General features: G+C 41.0%; 1 protein-coding gene across 1 annotated transcript in view; it reads left to right on the top strand.

Moving 5' to 3' along the window:
* The window catches only part of DHRSX (dehydrogenase/reductase X-linked), a 167,361-nt gene that overhangs the window by 9,829 nt on the left and 139,263 nt on the right, over nucleotides 1-18,269 (top strand). The gene's annotated exons all lie outside the window — the stretch shown is intronic.

Genomic DNA, 18,269 nt, shown 5'->3' with positions numbered 1-18,269 from the left:
CTGGGCAGCCTCCTGCGGGAGGTCGGCACCGGAAATTCCGGGAGGCGGCCGAGAAATCGGGCCCCGTGGAAATGGAAGAATGGAAAAAGGAGTTGGAAAACCCGCGAGGGCAATGGCTCTTTTAATGCGTGTATTTTATGAAGTATTTACCTTTTAATTTAAATGGGGACTTTGCCCAGGGTAGCAAGGGAATTTTGTTGGAGAGAAAAGTAAAATAAATAGCTTTAATATTATGTAAATATATTTAAATGAGGGGACTCCTCTATTTCCCCACATATATTTAGTGACTCTTTAAATTTTGTTTCTTATTATGTTAGCACTTAAACTTGTTTTCCTCCTGTCACTCTGTGGGTTCAGTTTGCAGGTTGGACTTTGGTCCATTCAGACATTAGGGAACCGCTTCCAGATAGTCGGTGCGTATGGTACCTGCTCCCGCTGTTCCTGTATCCCCACGGGATTGCAGCTCTTTGGAGAACTTAGCAAAAAAACCCAACTCCTACAAGGTACCGCAGGTCGTGAACGCGATGATAGCTCCTGCCTGGCACAGAGCAGGACGACAGCCAGCATTTTTGCAGGAGGTGTGGAGAGGGGCTCTTGCTGTTATCCAGCTGCAATCAAGGTTTTCTTGTGGTTTTCTATATATAATTTGTGTCTACCCCCTCTCAAAAATTTCCCAACTAGAGCTGGCTGGGATTGAATTAAATGACTTAAATGACAGTATTTCCCATTAGTTTATAAAGGTGTTCAGGTATTTATAATGATAAAACTGTCGAAATTTGGTGCTTAGTTGCAAAGAATTGACTGAAAATTGCGTCGGTCTCGCAGGTTACATTGTTAAGCACAAACATGCGCATGTGTCTTAGGTGTCCTGGCAGTGCAAAAGCCTAAGAGCGATTTTGCATATTTGTGTTAAGGGTCTGCGGTTATGTTAAGCACAACTTTTGGGGAGCGAGATCTGTTGGAGACCGGTCATTATTATTCTATGGGAGAAAATTTGAAGTTTTCTCATCATCTGGTTTTCCCCGATGTTTAGTTATAGAAAAGGCCTAGCCAGAAGGAGCACAGGAAAATGAGAATTATGGTGGAATCTACTCTATTACCAAACTGCTGGGTTGCATTTTGCTTTAATTTCTCTTACAAGTTTGAGGCCTCTCTATTTTCTTTTGCCGGCGCATGTGGGTAGGGAAGGATGCATTTTAAAATAAAGGAGCAGTGAAGATAATAGCAGTGAACCACCTGGCAAGTCCAAGCTCAGGAAAAAAAAAAGAGTTCGAGCCGATTTGGCCGCCGGAAAGCTTGGATTTTCCTGCCCAGCCTCGGAGCAATGGGGAGCGGGTCCCTTTTTATGTCCTTAGAGTTCCCGCTGGTGCTCGCGAAGGCCCTCGCCCTGGGCGCCCGCGGAGAGGAGCTGGCGGCAGCTCTGCCCCCTTCGGCCGCCTCCGCTCCGGGACGAGGCGCGCGGATCTTCCCTTGTGCTGCCGACCTGTAGAACCGCAACCAAAGCAGAAAATCCCGGAGCGGACGGAGCACCCGGCTCGGCTCCCCGGCAGGAACCCGTCCCGTTTCCTCCCTCGTGGCCCTAGGGCTGAATCCAGGTGGTTCATCCCCTGGTGCGGCTTTTCCGAGGCCAGGGCAGGGCGCTAGTCTCTTCATTCGAGCTTCTTTTTTATTTTTTGGTATCCAAAATAAAGCTGTAGTTGGCTCAATTGATATGTCTCAGCATTCTTAAAAAAAAAAAAAAAAAAAAAGGCAAAGCCATTGTTGGTCCTACCCATTGTCTGTGAGGTTTTTATTTAATGTCCTAAGCTTGGAATATTGCTGAATAAACCAGAACAATAAGTTAGTTGCTGGATGATTTGTCTGATATATGTTCCTATCTACAGCACTTTATGACTTTGAACTCTTCTGCGACAAGGGGAGATTATATTCTAAGGTATTGACGCTATGCATTTATTTTCCTTTTGATGCTGTAAGTTATTAAAAAAATGCTGTACAAATCTTTTGGATTAAAATATGAAGATGAAAAATGTCAGTAGTTTAGACAGTTTCTCTTGTCTAAAAACGTGTCGAGTTTTTCATTTAACCTTATTTTCTGTTGTCTGGGTAAAGAAACAAAGTTGCGGAGCTATTTTAAATATTGTTACAATGTGAGTAAAACTGTTGTTATTGCCAGGGGTGGGATGAGAATTCATTTCACATTGTGCTGTTAATTCAGATTGATGCTGGTGTTTGTTGACAGCTAATTTGAATCCCAGGTCTAATGTTCCCTGTCCTGTTTGGCACAGTTGAGGAATCTCTTTGAGAGGCAATAGAGGGACTTCAGCTATTGAATACTTTCATAGTGGGAAAAAAAGAGTTTTTAGGTCCTCTTTCAAAATACTTTTTTTTTTTTTTTTTTTTTAAAGAAAGGAAGAATAATAATTGCCTTTTGCTAATCATGCTAATTGTTTATAATTCAGGACTGAAACCTTATGGTAAGATTAAGAATGCAACCAAAAGCAGTTTTCTCTGAAGCACTGATCTTTAAATGTGTTCCACCTCTCGTCTCAACATCAGAGGGTATTACGAAGCTAGACGGAATCCCCCAAACCAAGATGAAGAGGTGATTTGTTCTCAACAAACTGTATATGAGATTCCTCAGTTTAAATTCAGGGTAGAGATATACATCGTAATGGATTTCTGATTTGGCAGTTGTGGATTATTTGGGGAAAGGGCACAGTGTTTATGTTTTATTGTAATATTGTATTAGGGGTCTTACTGGGACAACAGCCCTGTGTTGCTAAGTCTTCTTAACAAAATGTTTTCTGCCCTCAACTGAATAACTCAAATAATATTTCACTTCAGGAGACGTTAGGATGTTCACAGTATGTCTCCTGTTTATCTTCATGTTAATTCAGCCATGGTGGAGAAGAGCCTGGGTCGCTTTGAGCCTGTTCCAGGAGCTTGGAGCGGGGTGATCTGTGGGGCAGAGAGCTGCTCCCTGGGATCGGCTTCCTGTCACAGCCGCCTCCCAGGTGCTCTGCAGGGAACCTGGTGAAATGGGAGGGATGAATGTGCCGAGGGGGAGAGGGATGAGCCTGCCGGGAGAGGCGAGTTGGAGGGCCCAAGGGAAATGTCCCTGTAAAGACCTGGAGCCCGGCGCGACTCTGGGCCTGCAGAGGGGAGCGCGGCCTGGCCGAGGCCGCCTGGAGCTGCCTCTGCCCCCAGTGCCCAAAGGAGCCCTGAACCAGCCTCCCACAGAGACCTGTGGGGAAGAGAAAGACGCGATGCTCTGTGCTTGGCTTTCCAGCGCGTGCGTGACTAAGAGCGAGCCCGGCGGGGCGTGCGGAGCTCGTGGCCGCTCGCGCTGCGTTCGGCAGGTGCTCCTGCATTCCACCTCCGTGATCCGGGCAGCTTTCTGGGATCGCTCGGGCCCAGCCGGGAACACTGAAGGCACGAGACCCGCGCGCACTGGGGAGCTGTGGTGCTCCCCGGCGCTCCTGAACACCGAAAGGTTGGGGCTCGTTCGCCGCGACCGTGTGCTTTCCACACGGCAGCTTTTTAAAAGGAAGGGGCTGTTGAGGACGTGGCTCCTAAGGGAGGAAAAGCACGTGAATTTTAATGTAGAAGCAGCGTGCTTTACGTATCCCAGGCTGGCTGCTGGGAAAGCTCGTGCTTTAACCTCCGCGCACCTTAGTGCTCGGTTTTCGTGTGTCCTTCTCCAGGGATCGTCTCCTGCTGCAGGGCCGAGAGCCTGCGGCTGCTGGTGCCGTGCTCTGCGGCACGGGCCAGGTTGTGGTGTCACCCCGAGAACACTCTTGTTTGGCTCCCTGTTTGTTACGCTTTTATTCAAATGTAAAGAATATTTTGCTGTTTTCCCGTATTTCCCCCGAATTGCTAGTCTTCTGCTAAATTCAAGGTGTGTTTTACTTTTAGGGGATGCAGGGAAAGCACAGAATTGAAAGAAAATTACCGTTTTCTTTCAATTCTGTACTTTCCCTACACCCCCTAAATTATTTGTGCTGATGAATCGAATTTAAAAATGCAGCACCATGTTTTGCCTGCCTTAAAGCACTTCACTAGTGACTTCCTATTATTTGAATTGGAATTTCAAAACATCTCCACATTTTCTGTATATTGCTGTCATTTTACAGCTTGAACAATAAAAATCAATTAAATTGGTTTTTACTGTTTGTCTTAGCTACAGTTGTTCTGATCATTCCTATGTCTGGATTAAAATGACACAAAAGGACTGAAGTTCACTATAAAAAAAGACACAACACTGACAGCTTATCTTGTGTTTCAAATTTTTCTTTTTAATGATCAGGCTTGATTTATCTTTTGTTAAAAAGGAACCATTTTAAATGATATTCTTTCAGATTCTGAAATGTTAATAATGCAATTTTCGAGCATTTATTTTGAGATTTCTATGCATGATAGCATTGATTTACCTTTCTGCCAGAGCAAAGTCTAGTGCCAAAGGAAAGGGAAGCACTGCTGCTGCCACCTGCAAGGCTTCAAAGGGTAATGTGGGCTTCAGAAATCCCACTTTATCTTCCTTGCACTTCTCCGTGTTAGTCAGAGCCGTGTCCTTGAACCCACGGCTGCCCCGCACCAAAATTTACCTCGTGCAGTCGAAGCGAGTGGGGAAAGGGCAGCTCAGCCCGGCTCGGCAAAGGCTCTTGGAGCCACAATCAGCAATGGGGCTTCTTGTTGCACGTGGGGAGGGAAACGAGGTCTGTGCTGCTGCTTTTCTGGCTTTTAAGGTAAACGTTTTGGATGGTCATTTGGCTGAAAAGCTGTGTTTGAGAAGCTGCAATTGTTCAGTTACTTATGTATTTAATGCTGACATATAAAAGAGTGTTCAGTGGCTTTTGAATAAAGATATTATTATATAGAAGTTAAGCTACAGTTCCTATTTGGTAGCTAAATAACAGGGGATAACATTTACATTGGTTTTACTTAGATCATGGCCAGAAGTACATAAATCCAACAGTCAGAAACAGGCCTGGATAGCCTTCTCCTTATATTTTAAGTATACCAGAGTCAGGGATGGAAGTTTTAAATTGAAATTAAAAGGAAAAACAAACAAACAAACAATCAAAAAAACCCAGCAACTGTTCTCTTTATTAACACCGATAGGTGCTAGAATACAGATTAAAGGCAGCAATAAATATTTATGATAGTAAAATAATTTATCTAGATATATGATGAGAATGACTTTGATTTATTAAGCGCACTGAAAATCCATGGGTATGATCTCATGTTTAATAGCAATTGCTCTGGCAATGCAGAATTAGGTGTATTTTTTAAAAAATGTATTATCTTTGACTATACTTTGATTTTTTGAATATGTTATTTTCCTCAAATGCTTGTACTCGTGAATGAAGAGGGTGCTGCTTTACCTTTCAGTTTTAGCCATTTTGTGTCTCAGAATTTTTCCATTTCTGGACACAAGGTTTCACTCTTTTTTTAATTTTTGTGTGCTTTTTTTAAAAACTTGAGTCAGCAATAAAGTTTTCAGTGATCGATTTTCAGAGTCATAGCAAGTCAGATGTCAAGTCAGCAGCAGAAAATCTCATGCCAGAAACCTCCTGTTTCATATCATAAACGCCGTTTATTTTCAGAGGAAATCTTTCTTTTCTTAAATACGGGTTTCTTGTGAGTGTATGTAAAACAAAGTACTTTTACAAATAACGTACAGTTCTGTTTTGTGGAGACCAATCTAGTTTTACATAAGTTTTAAACTAGTCTAGCGTTATGTAAGTTTATGTAATGGGCACACTCAGTCCTTGGACTCCAGTTTTAAGTTCACTGAACACACAGCAGAACCTATTTGTATGAGCAGAAGCGCTTCACTAGCATTTAAAATCTAAAAAACCTTCAGTGCTTAATTAAGGAGAACAGATAGGAAGCGCAGCCCCCTGATTTCTGTATCCAAGTCGGGGAAAGAGGAGGAAAAGTACTAAAGATGTGAAGGGAGTCTGCATTTCCATCATCTACAATGGCATATGTGAAGTCTTCAAAGTAAAATTTGTATTTTGGAAAGGAAGGCGGTTCTCTTTGACCTACCCGTCAGACTTGTAGTGTAATTCCGCATAAAACAGTAGTTATTTATTTTTTACTCAATTTTCTTACATAGGCTATTTAGGAAAACTGTCTTTCTCTAGTCTCTTGCTGTCTATTTGCATAGGTGCTCTGAAATGGTGACACCACTTAAACCTGCTCGGCTGCTGTTCCTACAGACTAGGGCTCAGAAGGGCGCAAAGCCAACGTTCTGCACATCTCCGAGGGTTTGCATGCAGGCTGCCGTGAGCTGTGTGGGCCTCAAAACACTGCTCCCTGGAACGGCCCCATGGTGCTCCTTTTAAGTAATAAGCTAAGGGAGAGCAGGGGAAGTGCAATTTCTCCTTGTAATCTGGTGTTTCACGTAGGGATGCCCCGGCCAAAATAGCAGAGCGGTGATTTAATCCAGCGCATGAGCAGGTCGCTTGGGCCGAGCGGTTAGTGCGGCGCGTGTCTTTTCTGGACATTAATTTTAAATCCTGCTTTACTTCCTACTCGGGCAACCTGTGCCTTAGTGCTGGTGTTTGCTTCGTTATTTGTTGTTTGACTTTCGGAAATAAAAATATCAGAAAAATACCAGATACTTTTAAGACACGGTAAAGCTAGGCAGAAGCTCACCCGTATTGTAGGTGGCTTTCTCACTGATTTCGCTTGTATTGGTGAGTAGGAGGTTGAGGATGATATTTGGTTTGCTGTGTAGTGTTAGGAATGCAAGGGGGTCACTGGTGCTAGGGGATTTCTGCAGTTTGGACAGAAAAAAGCAACCGTGTGCATGCTGTTTCTGAAAATATGAGGCGACCTTAAAGCAGAGATGTTTGTTAACTATTTCTTTTGGACTCTTGCAAGCAAACCAACCACTATTTGTATCCTCTTCTCTTCTTCCTTGCCTTGCAATCTCTTTGGCTGATGCTAACTGATTTTGAGAGTTCTTTTTGGATAGAAAAAAATCCTAAAAAAGTTAAAAAGTACTTACCAATTGCTAAGAATATTACCTACAGATTTTGTGCCATTTTTTTGGCTGTATAATAACTCTGATGGAAGATAAAATCCTTCTTTTACCCGGACACAAGATCCTAAATAGGTTAGAGCGAGCAGCGGTTGGTGAAGCCGTCCCTTCAGTGAGCAATACTGCATCTTTGCATTGCTCATCTGTCGACTCTGCTTCTGGCCCCTCTTTACCCGTCTGGAAAAGCTGCTGTGAGCTACAGGGAGGATCTAACCCCTCTTTAGTGTTTCCATGTGTTGGTTTGCTGCTCTAGCTGCTTTCGGGTCCATACGTGCTTAAAGGAGGATGATGTGGAAGGGTTTTTCCAGCGATTCTGCTTCTTTCTTTGGTCGGTTGATGGTTGTGAGAAGAGCAGTGTGCAGATGATAACACTTCAGGCTTGCAAACTCTGGGGCCACAAAGTGATTCTTTCGTTTTTTTGGCCCAGATTAAGGTAATACAAGTTTGGCCTAAAAAGGGATCAGTTGGAGTCTTCATATACTCTGCATTTCAGGAGAAACAACTCCTTGATTTAGGTATCCACATATAGATTTAGGTGGTTAATTCTAGCAATACATTTTGAATGCCTTGCCTTAGGAAATGAGGAGTTATGAAAAACAAGTAATTACATTATTTTTATGTAAAATTCTGAGAGTAAAAGGCTTAAGATAAAGCACCACCTCCACTGCCCCATTTACATCCTGGTGATGTGGAGCAGGCTCTGTGGTGCCTCGGTGAGAGTACGAGTGAAAGAGCAACTTCTTTTATCTAGTCGTTATTCTGCTTCTTGGTGTTTCAGTTTGGGTGCTTTGGCCTTACCAAGCATAATCAACAGTTTCAGAAGATGTGAATGTGCATTCCCATTCCTCGGTCCTTTGTTCCTTGATAAAACACTAACTTGTTCCTTGTTAATGCACCACAGAATAAAAAAGGCAAATAGGAATCTAATTTTATAGGTGGAAGCTTGGCTGTTGGCTTAACGTGTGTGCAGCTAAAGCACTGATTGAGTGCAGAGCTGAGCAGCACATCACGTTTGCAGTGTTACAGCAGCTTGGTGCAGATAGTATCTGACAGAAAACAGCAAAATATTCTGTAGCTCTTTTCTTCTGGTGCTAAATTCCTTGTTGTAGCATCTTTTCTCCCATGTTTCCCTTCCAGTTATATATTTCCTTTTTTTCCTCATGGTGTGACTTAATTTTTCTAACCTTGTATTGATTGATTCCCATTCCCTGAGATTCCCTCAAAACTTACTGGGTTTCCTCCACCTCCTTGCTTCTAGTTGAAGTCTTAGGCAGCCTTTGCTTTCAGGTCAGTACTGCACAGATCAATATGATTGGATCAATATGTGGGACTTCTCCAGTAACTCAGCGTTTCTGCTTTTGGGCATCTCTTTGGAGTTGCATCTGTTCGCTTAGGTGACAGAACAAACTTGACTTCTGTTAGTGTGAAAGATGAGACAAGCAGGGTGAGCTATAAAACATATTTGTTCCATAACGTCATACAAAAAGAGCAGTTTACCGAATTCCACTACATCATTCTTGAGCTGAAGGTGCTGGAGCTGGTAGATGTGTGGCTAGAGGACACAAGGACATAGTGCTAGGGCAGCTGCATTGGGGGAGGTCCTCAACACGGAGAACCTGGTGCCTCACTCCAGCGCGAGTCCAACTCCTTGGGACCAGTTGCACAAGCTGCCGTCTTGCAGGCTTAGCTGTGAGTATTGAAGCAGCCCTGCAGGGTTCTGCAAGGCCGGAAGGCAGAAGGAAGCAGCCACAAACCCCAGCATGCTATTCTTAGAGATCCTTCTGTAGGGGGGCTGTAGCAGGCCGCTGATTGACACCGTTCAAATACTGTCCCCTCGCTTCAAAAGAAGCATTTTTACGCAGAGCTCTGTCACGCAAAGCTAGAGCAATATTGAGGTTATATGGATAGTTTATGATGTGGTTTTGAATTTATTGAAAAAATAGAGTCTTGTGAAATATTTAGAGATCTTTTCACTAAGTTAATGTGATTTTGACTCATGCTGCAGACAGGTCTATTCAGTAGAAATGTAATAATTATAAATGTTGTATACCTATATGTGTGCGTGTGTGTATATGTGTGTATGTATATACTCCCCTTTTTATATTTCCAAATATTGTACTCTGTCAATTCCAAGCACACCACCCTTGCAGTTTCTAAATTGCAGCTGCAATTACAGGCACTGTGATTTGTCATAATGTATAAATTATTGAATTAAAGCTACAGATTTGGTGGAGCAGAGAAAGTTTAAATGGAGATATCACCAACATGAAAAAAAAGCATTTGATAGCTGTAATTCTCAAAACAAGAAAAAAAAAACTTATTTTGTGTGACTAACATTTGCTTCAAGTCAAACTCGTCTATTTATGTTTTAGTTGACTCCACTAGGAGTGGTTTGATGCTTCACAGGAAATGCATTGGGTAAGAAAATACATCTCCCATGCTACCTACCACGTGCTTGAGGTTGTGTAATGACAAAGGCAGAACTGGGACCTGCTTCTGTGCGTTGCCGTGTTGCTCTTTTCTGAGTGTGCTTTCGCAGCCCTAGCTGCTGCTGTCCGAGGGCACCTCGCTACCCAGGGCTGCAAATGAGTCTGAAGGAGAAAAGAAACATAGTCCGTAAAAATGCACTGCGATGCCTCTGCAGGAGGCCCTTGAGGACCTCCTCAAGGTTAGAAAATCACTTTTTCCTTTGTGACACATTGTTAATGCGGTGATAGAACTAAACACCCTCTCAAGCTATATGAAGAAATAATCATCTCCTATAAATTCAGCACTGAATCCTGCTTTGTGACAGGGTTAGTTTCACTGATGTGAGAAAACAGTCACAGCAGATTAAGAACAAGGAGCTCGGTGAGCTTCTGACCTGGGATCTCAAGCCTCTACTTCCTATGTACACAAGTCATGGAAGTCATGGTTGGAAGTTAATGAGGATTTTGAGTGTTCAAAGAATTTGGGATTCGGTTTTTAATCCACTGTGAAGTTCCTAAGCAGGACAGCTCAGGCAATGCTTCTTTGCTGGCACCTGTAGTGGCCCAGGCTTGGTGTGTTAATGGCAAGTGATGCTTTGTGATGGAAATTTGTACTGAAATGACTGCTATGAGTGCATATGTCAAGTGCTCCACAAATCCAGCGCTGAGAGAATGCTCTCTGTGCTAAAGAGGTTATTTTTAAAGCAAAGCTAGACAGTTGTAGATCGCAGCTGTCAACCTGTCCTGGCTAAGGAATTTATTAATGGCTTGGGGTCAGAAGATGGTCCTTGAGGGAGGACAGAGGTACCATCGCAAATGGCTGACAGAGGATGTGATGCTCAGGCAACATATTGCACAGCAGGAAAGCAGCTTCTGAAATAAAACATTACTGGCACTGCAGTTTTTGCAAGCCAGGGCTGATCTGATGAAGAGATGAGTTTGTCTGTAAGTCTTTTATTGAACAGATCACAGCAAACAACATGCCTTCAGAGCAATTGTATGTAACTTGGGTAACTAAAAAGGAAAGACTTGCACTGTCAAATACTTCTTACAGCAGATATGCGAGCACTTCTTGAACATATTTTTCCAGAATAGCATATTGTTAATGAATAAAGTCATCCAGTGTGAATATAGATATCATCTAATCTTCTGCCGTTCGAGTGCTTTCATGCTTATTAATGTCTCCACCTATATGGCAATCTTGCGCAGGCATAACAGGATTTATTCCATTTAATGGTGTGTGACTTTAACATTAAATTGTCTGCCTAAAATTAGTAGGAAAAAGGTCAAGAAATGCAAAATCCTTCTTATCTTGATGATGTTGTACTTTCTAATCATGTGATACAGATATTTAAAGAGCAACTAACTCAGTTCTGAAAAACATCTTGTGTTTGTGGAATGTACTGTAAGATGAGGTCCTTGTAGGAATTAGCATAAAAATGCTTTGAACTTGGTTTTATGTGCTTGACTATATTGTTTCTATAGTTTCTCTTGGGTTTATTTTTTTGCAGTTTTTCTTTTATTGTTACTGTGTGTAATCAAACAACAGTTCAGAGATGAAAAAAATATTTTAAGATACAGGAAAAAGTGGCTGGAAAACAACAAATTATGTGGGGAATTTTAGTACAGATTTTACCTTGACTGTGGCCACACATTCTTGTTTATGTAATTATTTGGTGACCATTATTGGGATTTCTACTATTACATGTAACTTATCTTCTATTGGTCTTCTCCACCTCCAATTTTCAAGAGTTTTTTTTTTTCTCTGAATCTGTATTGTTAAAACCAAATGTATCATATTCTAGCAAAGTGCAAGTGAAAACCATATTTTTTCCAACAGAAATCATTTTTTCTTCCTCCAAAACAGTGAGTATGTTTATGTGTATGCACACACATGTACATGTGCGTGCACACATGCAGACAAATTCAGTGAGGCCCAGTTTATTCAGTTCAAATTCTTTCAGCCCACTACCCTCTGCTCTAAAAGACCACCTTAAATCCATAAGGTCTGTCCTGTACTTGGTGCAGAGGTAGCAAATGAATCAGCATCTGTGTCAAAACTGAGTTGAAATGTCACGGCTTGCTCTGTCGTGGTTTGGAAGAAAAGATCCTAAAAGCTCTTGCTGTTTATTCTTGGCATAAATGGCAGCAAAAAAAACGGGGAAATCTGGGGCTAGTAAAATGCCCTCACACTTTGGAAGAAACACAACTGCCGTCACAGCAGTGCAGATGGTCCGAGGCTGGTGTGCTCTTCGGGGTATCCCTCTCAGTGTGCACATCGTTACCGTCTGGCTCCGGGCTGACTGTAATTCCCTCTTTTTTATCTCAGCATCGATTTTCCCAAGGTTAAACTTGCACATGCCTTGCTTTGCTGGCGCTGTTTGGACACCTGGGTACTCTACTGCACCAAGTCCTCTTCTGCAAAAGTGCCACATGTATCAGCAGGAACCCTCCTGCAGAAGACCAGCTTTTTCAGTAGAGCAATGTCCTTCAGTATCCCCAGATGGGGAATAAAAATAGAGGCAGCAAGAGCATGGGCTTTTGCTGATACAAGAGTTGATGGCAAACAACTACACCGGGAGGTAGACCTGTTAGCCAGATAGTGTGCTGTGCCTTCAGTGGGAGGTGGTGTTGGCAAAAAAATGAAGGTGATTTAACCCTAAAAGCTGTGTGGAATGCAGGTCTATAGAGAAGCTGTATGGAAAATATTTCCTTATTTTCTGTACAGAAATTTTCAAAGCTTCAAGTGAAATAAAATACAGCATTTATATACAGGTTCTAACAGCTGCTAGTGTAGCTTGCAGAGAAGGCAGGACTCACCTTGCTCTTGCTGCAAGGATCTGCGTGTGTCTCTCCTACTTTCTGCATTACTGCAGAGAGAGCTCAGCTAGCAGAGAAGCCCCTCTAAATGCAAAGTGCGAGTGGCCTGAGCATGTGTGTTACCTGGGCAATGTTTCATGTAGAGCCTGTGTGAAAGTTTGGAAGTATCTTTCAAATAATCGAGGAGACCTCAGCGCGCAGCATCAGGTGTGTGTTTCAATTGTGGCATTCTGCGTTCATGGAAAAAGCCCTAGAGAGAGAAGTAGTGGAAAGAGCAGAGAGCTACTGAACAAGTCAGCGCAAGCTCTTTGTCTTTTATTCCTCAAGCTCTTTTTTTTCCCCCCCGATATGTTTAAATTAGTAATTTGCTTTATGTTTCTTAAAAAAAACTTCATTCAAATAATTTTAATTATTTAACATCAAACAGAAGTTAAATGTAGGTGCAACTTTCTGATGTTTAATATGAGGTTTCATATGAGTGCTGTCTGTAGGTAGCTGCAGTCCATCAGCAGCCCATCTCTCCCCTGAGAGAAGTCTCCTGATCTACCAGTTGCACAGTAACTTGGTTATCAACCTTTCTGTGATGAAAATTGGACTGAGTTCTACCATAATGAACAAAATATATCTTCCAAGAAGCAAATAAAAAACCCCAACACAATCATTCCTTGCAAGGCTGCTGCCCTAATACTGTTTCGCATTAAATGACCTGTTGCAAGGCCGTTTGATTTGAGCTTGATCAACTGGTCTATTAAAATGGAAAAGCAGAATGCAGGTGTGAAACCTGCTTGTGCTAGAGATGATGTCTGAAAGTGCTGGTGTTTGATGTTCTATGGAGGGCTGATAGTGTGTGCTGCTGCCTACCAATCCCTTTGAACTACTGGTTAGATGAAATGCTTTTGGCTGAGTTCATAGCCTGGCTACACGAAGTGTCTAGGAAGCCTTAGCATTCAACCTCAGAAAATAATAGGGGTTAGGAGATTTCACTCTCTGAAGTCATGTATTTTCTACATCAAATGAAGTTTTCCCTTAAAAATTTCGGAAAACTTTATGGGAGGTTATTAGATGTAGGAATAAAATAAGGACATTGTGTCATGGTACTGGAACATTATCAATAATGGAATTCATTTTGTGAAAACTTCTGTCCCTTCAAAGGACTCAGTAATGCTCTCTAATTGAAATATTAGTAGCAGATAATGATACAATAGAATGATAGCCTCTTCTATTGAGACATACTTCAAGAGCTTTTAATCTGTGTAGTAATTCCACATATTAAAAATCTTTGACAATTTGATGAATAGCAATTATAGGACATGCACAATAGCTGCTTTTTAAAGTTAACTAATTCGCTATGTCCTTTGAATCTGCTTTCGATTAATAGCCTAAAAAATTTCATTTGAAAATAAGTTTTTCACCAAGGAATAAAAATATCTATTCTTTTAAATCTTCCAAAACATCTAGCTGTCATTGCTGAAGAGGATAGGTACCTTCTTTGTGAAAACTTTGGTGCATATCTTGCGAGGAACAAGAAAGCTGGACAGAAATTGAAAATATGCCTGTATATGTGATAACTTCAGCATGTGCTAAGGGAGGACAGGAGTCTGCGGGCTGCTGTCAAAGAAAAGGGTGGAAATTAGGAGACTGCAGGTAACACAGCAGGAGTGGAGGGGGGTTCTGCCTTGGGACTGTAAAGTCTATATTCTGTTTGAAACCTCTGTCCTGATCATGTCACCAAAGAAGAGAAGAGAGCATAAAATTCCATCTTTGGAATACAAATATTTTACATGACCTGTAGTCAAATGCGTATAGATACATATATATACACATATATATGTATATGATGTATTGAGTGCATCCTCCACTACTGTTCAGACATTTTACCAGGTGTTTACTAGCCAAAGAAAGTAAAATATTAGCCAGAGGCTAATTTGAAGAGTGTGGAAACAATGTTCAGGAAATTACTGCTGACAGGATGGGGAGCAGAGGGTTTAATTCCATCTTTTTTTCCTTGACACTGGCACCCAAGTGCTGTCTTGTGTTAGGATTGATACTGGAATGGTTCCTGATCATTAGTCACTTTTGAAGATACTAATAATATGGAGATGTGCTTTTTAACATGATAGTTTTTAATTAATTGAGGATGTCTTAGGGTAGATTCAAATACTGATTGGTTGATGTGTTATACTTCCTATTAACTAGATTTTTCCCCAAAATCACTAATTATCTTGCACCTCTCTTCCTGATTCTAATTGCTAGAGCTTTGTGTATTATTACAAGCACTTTAATTTAGAAGTGATTGCACAATTTTCTGAAGTGAAGTACTCCAGAAACTTTCAATTACCTTTTAAGTTCTGCAAAGTAACATACAACTTCTGCTTGCTTATTTGTGTTTTATGGAAATACTGTCACTCTAAAAACCATGGGAAGTAAAGAGGACTGTTTAAATGGTAGCAGAGCATTTCATTTGTTGGAAGAGATAGAGCTGAATGTGACCTTCAGCTGTACGCTCTTAAAGTTGATTAGAATATGGAAATGATTATCTCTGGGAAAAAGGAAGCAGCAGTTTTAAATAATTTTCATGATCTCACCAACATTTTTTTTTTCCAAAATGTTTATCTATACTAAGGAAATATTTAAAGAATCTATTTTCCTTTGTAATGGTTGCCCAGCTGTATTTCTCCATCTGTGCTCTAAGTGCAAAGTGATGGAATGATTAATTCAATCTTTTAATAGCATGTAGTCAAAATGAGAGGTGTCAGAATTTACAAGTAAAACCAGAAACTACAAAGAACATAATAGTGTTTGTAATACAATGTTCTATAATGTCTAAAAATATGGTAATAGTGTCAATACTGCCCCGAAAATTAAAATGAAAACATTGGGAGTATAGATATAGTACAGTACAAAATATAATGTGTGTTTTCTGGTATTTCCTAATTCCTGTGATGAGTTGCTAAAAAGCAGATAACTCTGTTTTGCTTATGGTTTGATTTCTGGTTTGACCAACAGAAAGTGATTAGATTTCCTCATATAAGAGTGCTGATGAATATTTGAGTCTCAGCTTTTTATGAACTTTGGGTAGTGTAGATATTCTCCAAAAGCGGATGTTTCTGATGAAGCCTTTCTTCCATGAAGGGTATGAGGGCCTGGATGCCCAGGTTGATTTCCCTATTATTTGGGATTAAATCAAAATTATCTACTTTTTTTTTTTTTTTTTAATTTTCCTGAGGTTCCTTCCTCTGGAATCAACCCATTCATCACTTATAATGTTCTGAAACATGGTTTCTCTGTTGTGCCCAGTTGTGACATTTACTTATTTTATAATGGAGTAACAGACACTTCACTCTGCAGATTCAATTTTTGTCTTTATGATTTTAAAGTCACTGTCATCATCCTGCTTGCTAGCTCAAAATTATGACCTAAATGATAATTTTTCACAATTAAATATTAATTTTTAAAATATTAGGACTTATATTGTGCTTTTCCTGCAGATAACAGCTGCATTTATCAAATTTTAGGAGGTTGCTGAGATGTGGTATTTCTGAATAATGTTTTCTACTATTATTTATATGTATATATATATTCTATTTATTGCTTCTCACAGATTGATCACTGGATTTTTGAGCATGATGTGGAGAAGTATTACAGTTACTGGGGATGTTTCTGAGGGGGAACAAATCTGCCTTTGAACATCAAATGTGTGGTGAAACTGGAACTTTCTACCGATTGGAATGGGAGTTACACTGGGAAGGTCGTTTTTTATGCCCAGGCTATAATTGATGACACAGACAGGCCTGACTCAGAGCAGGACTTAAAAATATTTTGTACATCCTAAGGGACATAAACCATCAGACTATTTGTCATATGGATTCTGAGACAGAGCTGCGTCTATCTGTGAGGTGTTTGTGTAACCTTGAAGCCCGGAGAGTCTGTCAGAGTCCAGTCCTCCCTGACCAAGTTCTTCTAGATGTTGCACACATGCGGAGTGCAATGTTTAATATCAACATTGACTTCTTTGAAGATGTTTGATGTTATCATGGCTTTTTGATTTAGTAGCCTACTACAGTACTATACTGAAATCACAACACAAGGGTATGTTACGCTTGGCAAACTATCGCAGTTGAGATACCCACGATCCCCATTACCGGTCTCTGTAACATGCTCACTGCCAGGACACTGCTCACTGATTCTACCAATCCCCAGGAAGGGATATGTGGGTTGAGACCAACTCAAGCCCACTGCTCACCTGGCAATTCTTCCCTTTTTATGCTCTCTGTTGGGCTGAGCCTCTTCCCCCATGCTACCTCAGGGAGATATTCACTCTTTGGATGAACTCAGGCAGCAGCTTTTATGCCAGCTGGTCCACAGAGCTGAGGTGAAGTCAGTGGACTCAGGGGATCCTTTCAACTGGCATAGCTGTCTGCCTAAAACAAGGTCACCCACTGCAGCTTTCGATGCCGTATCTGTGGTTGGTCACACCCTGGGTTATTCCCAAATTTCCTGGGCACCCCCACCTTGTCCACCTTGTCCAGCTCCCTTGAGCCTCCTTCCATTGTAGGGGTTCATTGGTCACAGACTCTTTGGTTCCTGGTGCAGAAAGAAAAACATTTCTGATGTCTGCAGCTCTTGCAGGATGGGAAGATTCATTCTGCAGATACTAGACTATGCAGAGTTATTTCCATTACCTCTATTTAAATCATCTGGGATGAGTGCCTCTTTTTCATCTGTTATTTCACAACAGGGAAAAATATAATTACAAGATGACATGACTTAAAGAGCATTGTGAAGTTTTGCATAAAGTGACATTGCCTAAGGTATTGCACAGTTACTTTCGCCCAGAGGGGTGGAGTATGGGAGTGAGTATCAGTAAATCTGTTCAGAAGATAACCAGATGCTTTTTCTTACAGATAAACCTGTATTTAACTTCCCTATCTTCAGCGTAATTGGAGTGAAAGAGAAGAAAGCCAAAGACTAAGATTTAATAGGTAAATATATAGGTATAGGTGTATATAAATAGGTATATATAAAAGGAATGAAAGATAAGCAGGAGAGAGAATAAGTGGCAGATGGAAATATGCCTTTTTTCTATTCTTGTGATAGTATTTTCCCATGCAAGAAAAGATATGGGTAAATGGATCCTTTAAATATATGTAAATGTAGGGAACAGTTGCTTTCTTCTTGGAGTTAGGATCAAGTTTCTTCTCTTGGTCCTTTTAACAAATCCATTAGTTTAACATTCAGGGTGTGGTTAACCTGTGTACAATAATAATTATCAGGATTTCTTCATACTATTGCAATGACCTTCTTGTTCTTATTTTGCAAAACACTGTGTTATTATATTTTTGTGAAATATTTTGTATGAGAGAAGTCATGACTTTTCATATGTAGATCGCTTTGGCTGAACTGATTTAGTACCATGCCCTTCAGTAACTTCTCATGTTACATGGGAGTGCAATGACATAGAAGCGTTCATGCCCCACGAGCCTTTCATATTTGGCTATATGGCAACAAGCCCCCTGATTCTCTTCCAAACTAACAAGGGAGTTTCATGGTCTTATCCTAGTCCCTACTGGCATCTGTCCCCAAGAAAAAATGATTGCATGGTTTAGCAAAATATGCCCTGTGTGGTGTAACATAAGCAGGCAGTGCTGTGCCAAATATTCTTGCACGAGTTTGTCAACGTATTATCAGACCATATCTGAAATGTCCTTGTACCTGAGACTAGTGTTTCTCCAGCAAAAAAACTAGTTCAAGTTTGAAATAGCAGGGATGCTTAAGACAAAGACTAGCAAATGCTGGCAGAATTGGTTCAAAGTCTGCATTGAGCTGGCAGAAACATAACTATACTTGCAGATCCAAGGCAATTTTTCTCTGTTATTTCTCTCTCTCCCCCTTCTTTGTCTCTTCCATCCCTGCCTACAGGCCTAATGTTC

Source organism: Tinamus guttatus, unplaced genomic scaffold (genome assembly GCF_059628265.1).
Source record: "Tinamus guttatus ecotype Peru unplaced genomic scaffold, ASM5962826v1 Tinamus_guttatus_pri_ptg000134l, whole genome shotgun sequence".
Taxonomy (NCBI): domain Eukaryota; kingdom Metazoa; phylum Chordata; class Aves; order Tinamiformes; family Tinamidae; genus Tinamus; species Tinamus guttatus.
Note: the sequence above shows the minus strand (reverse complement) of the source record. Positions and strands in the feature narration are given on the sequence as shown.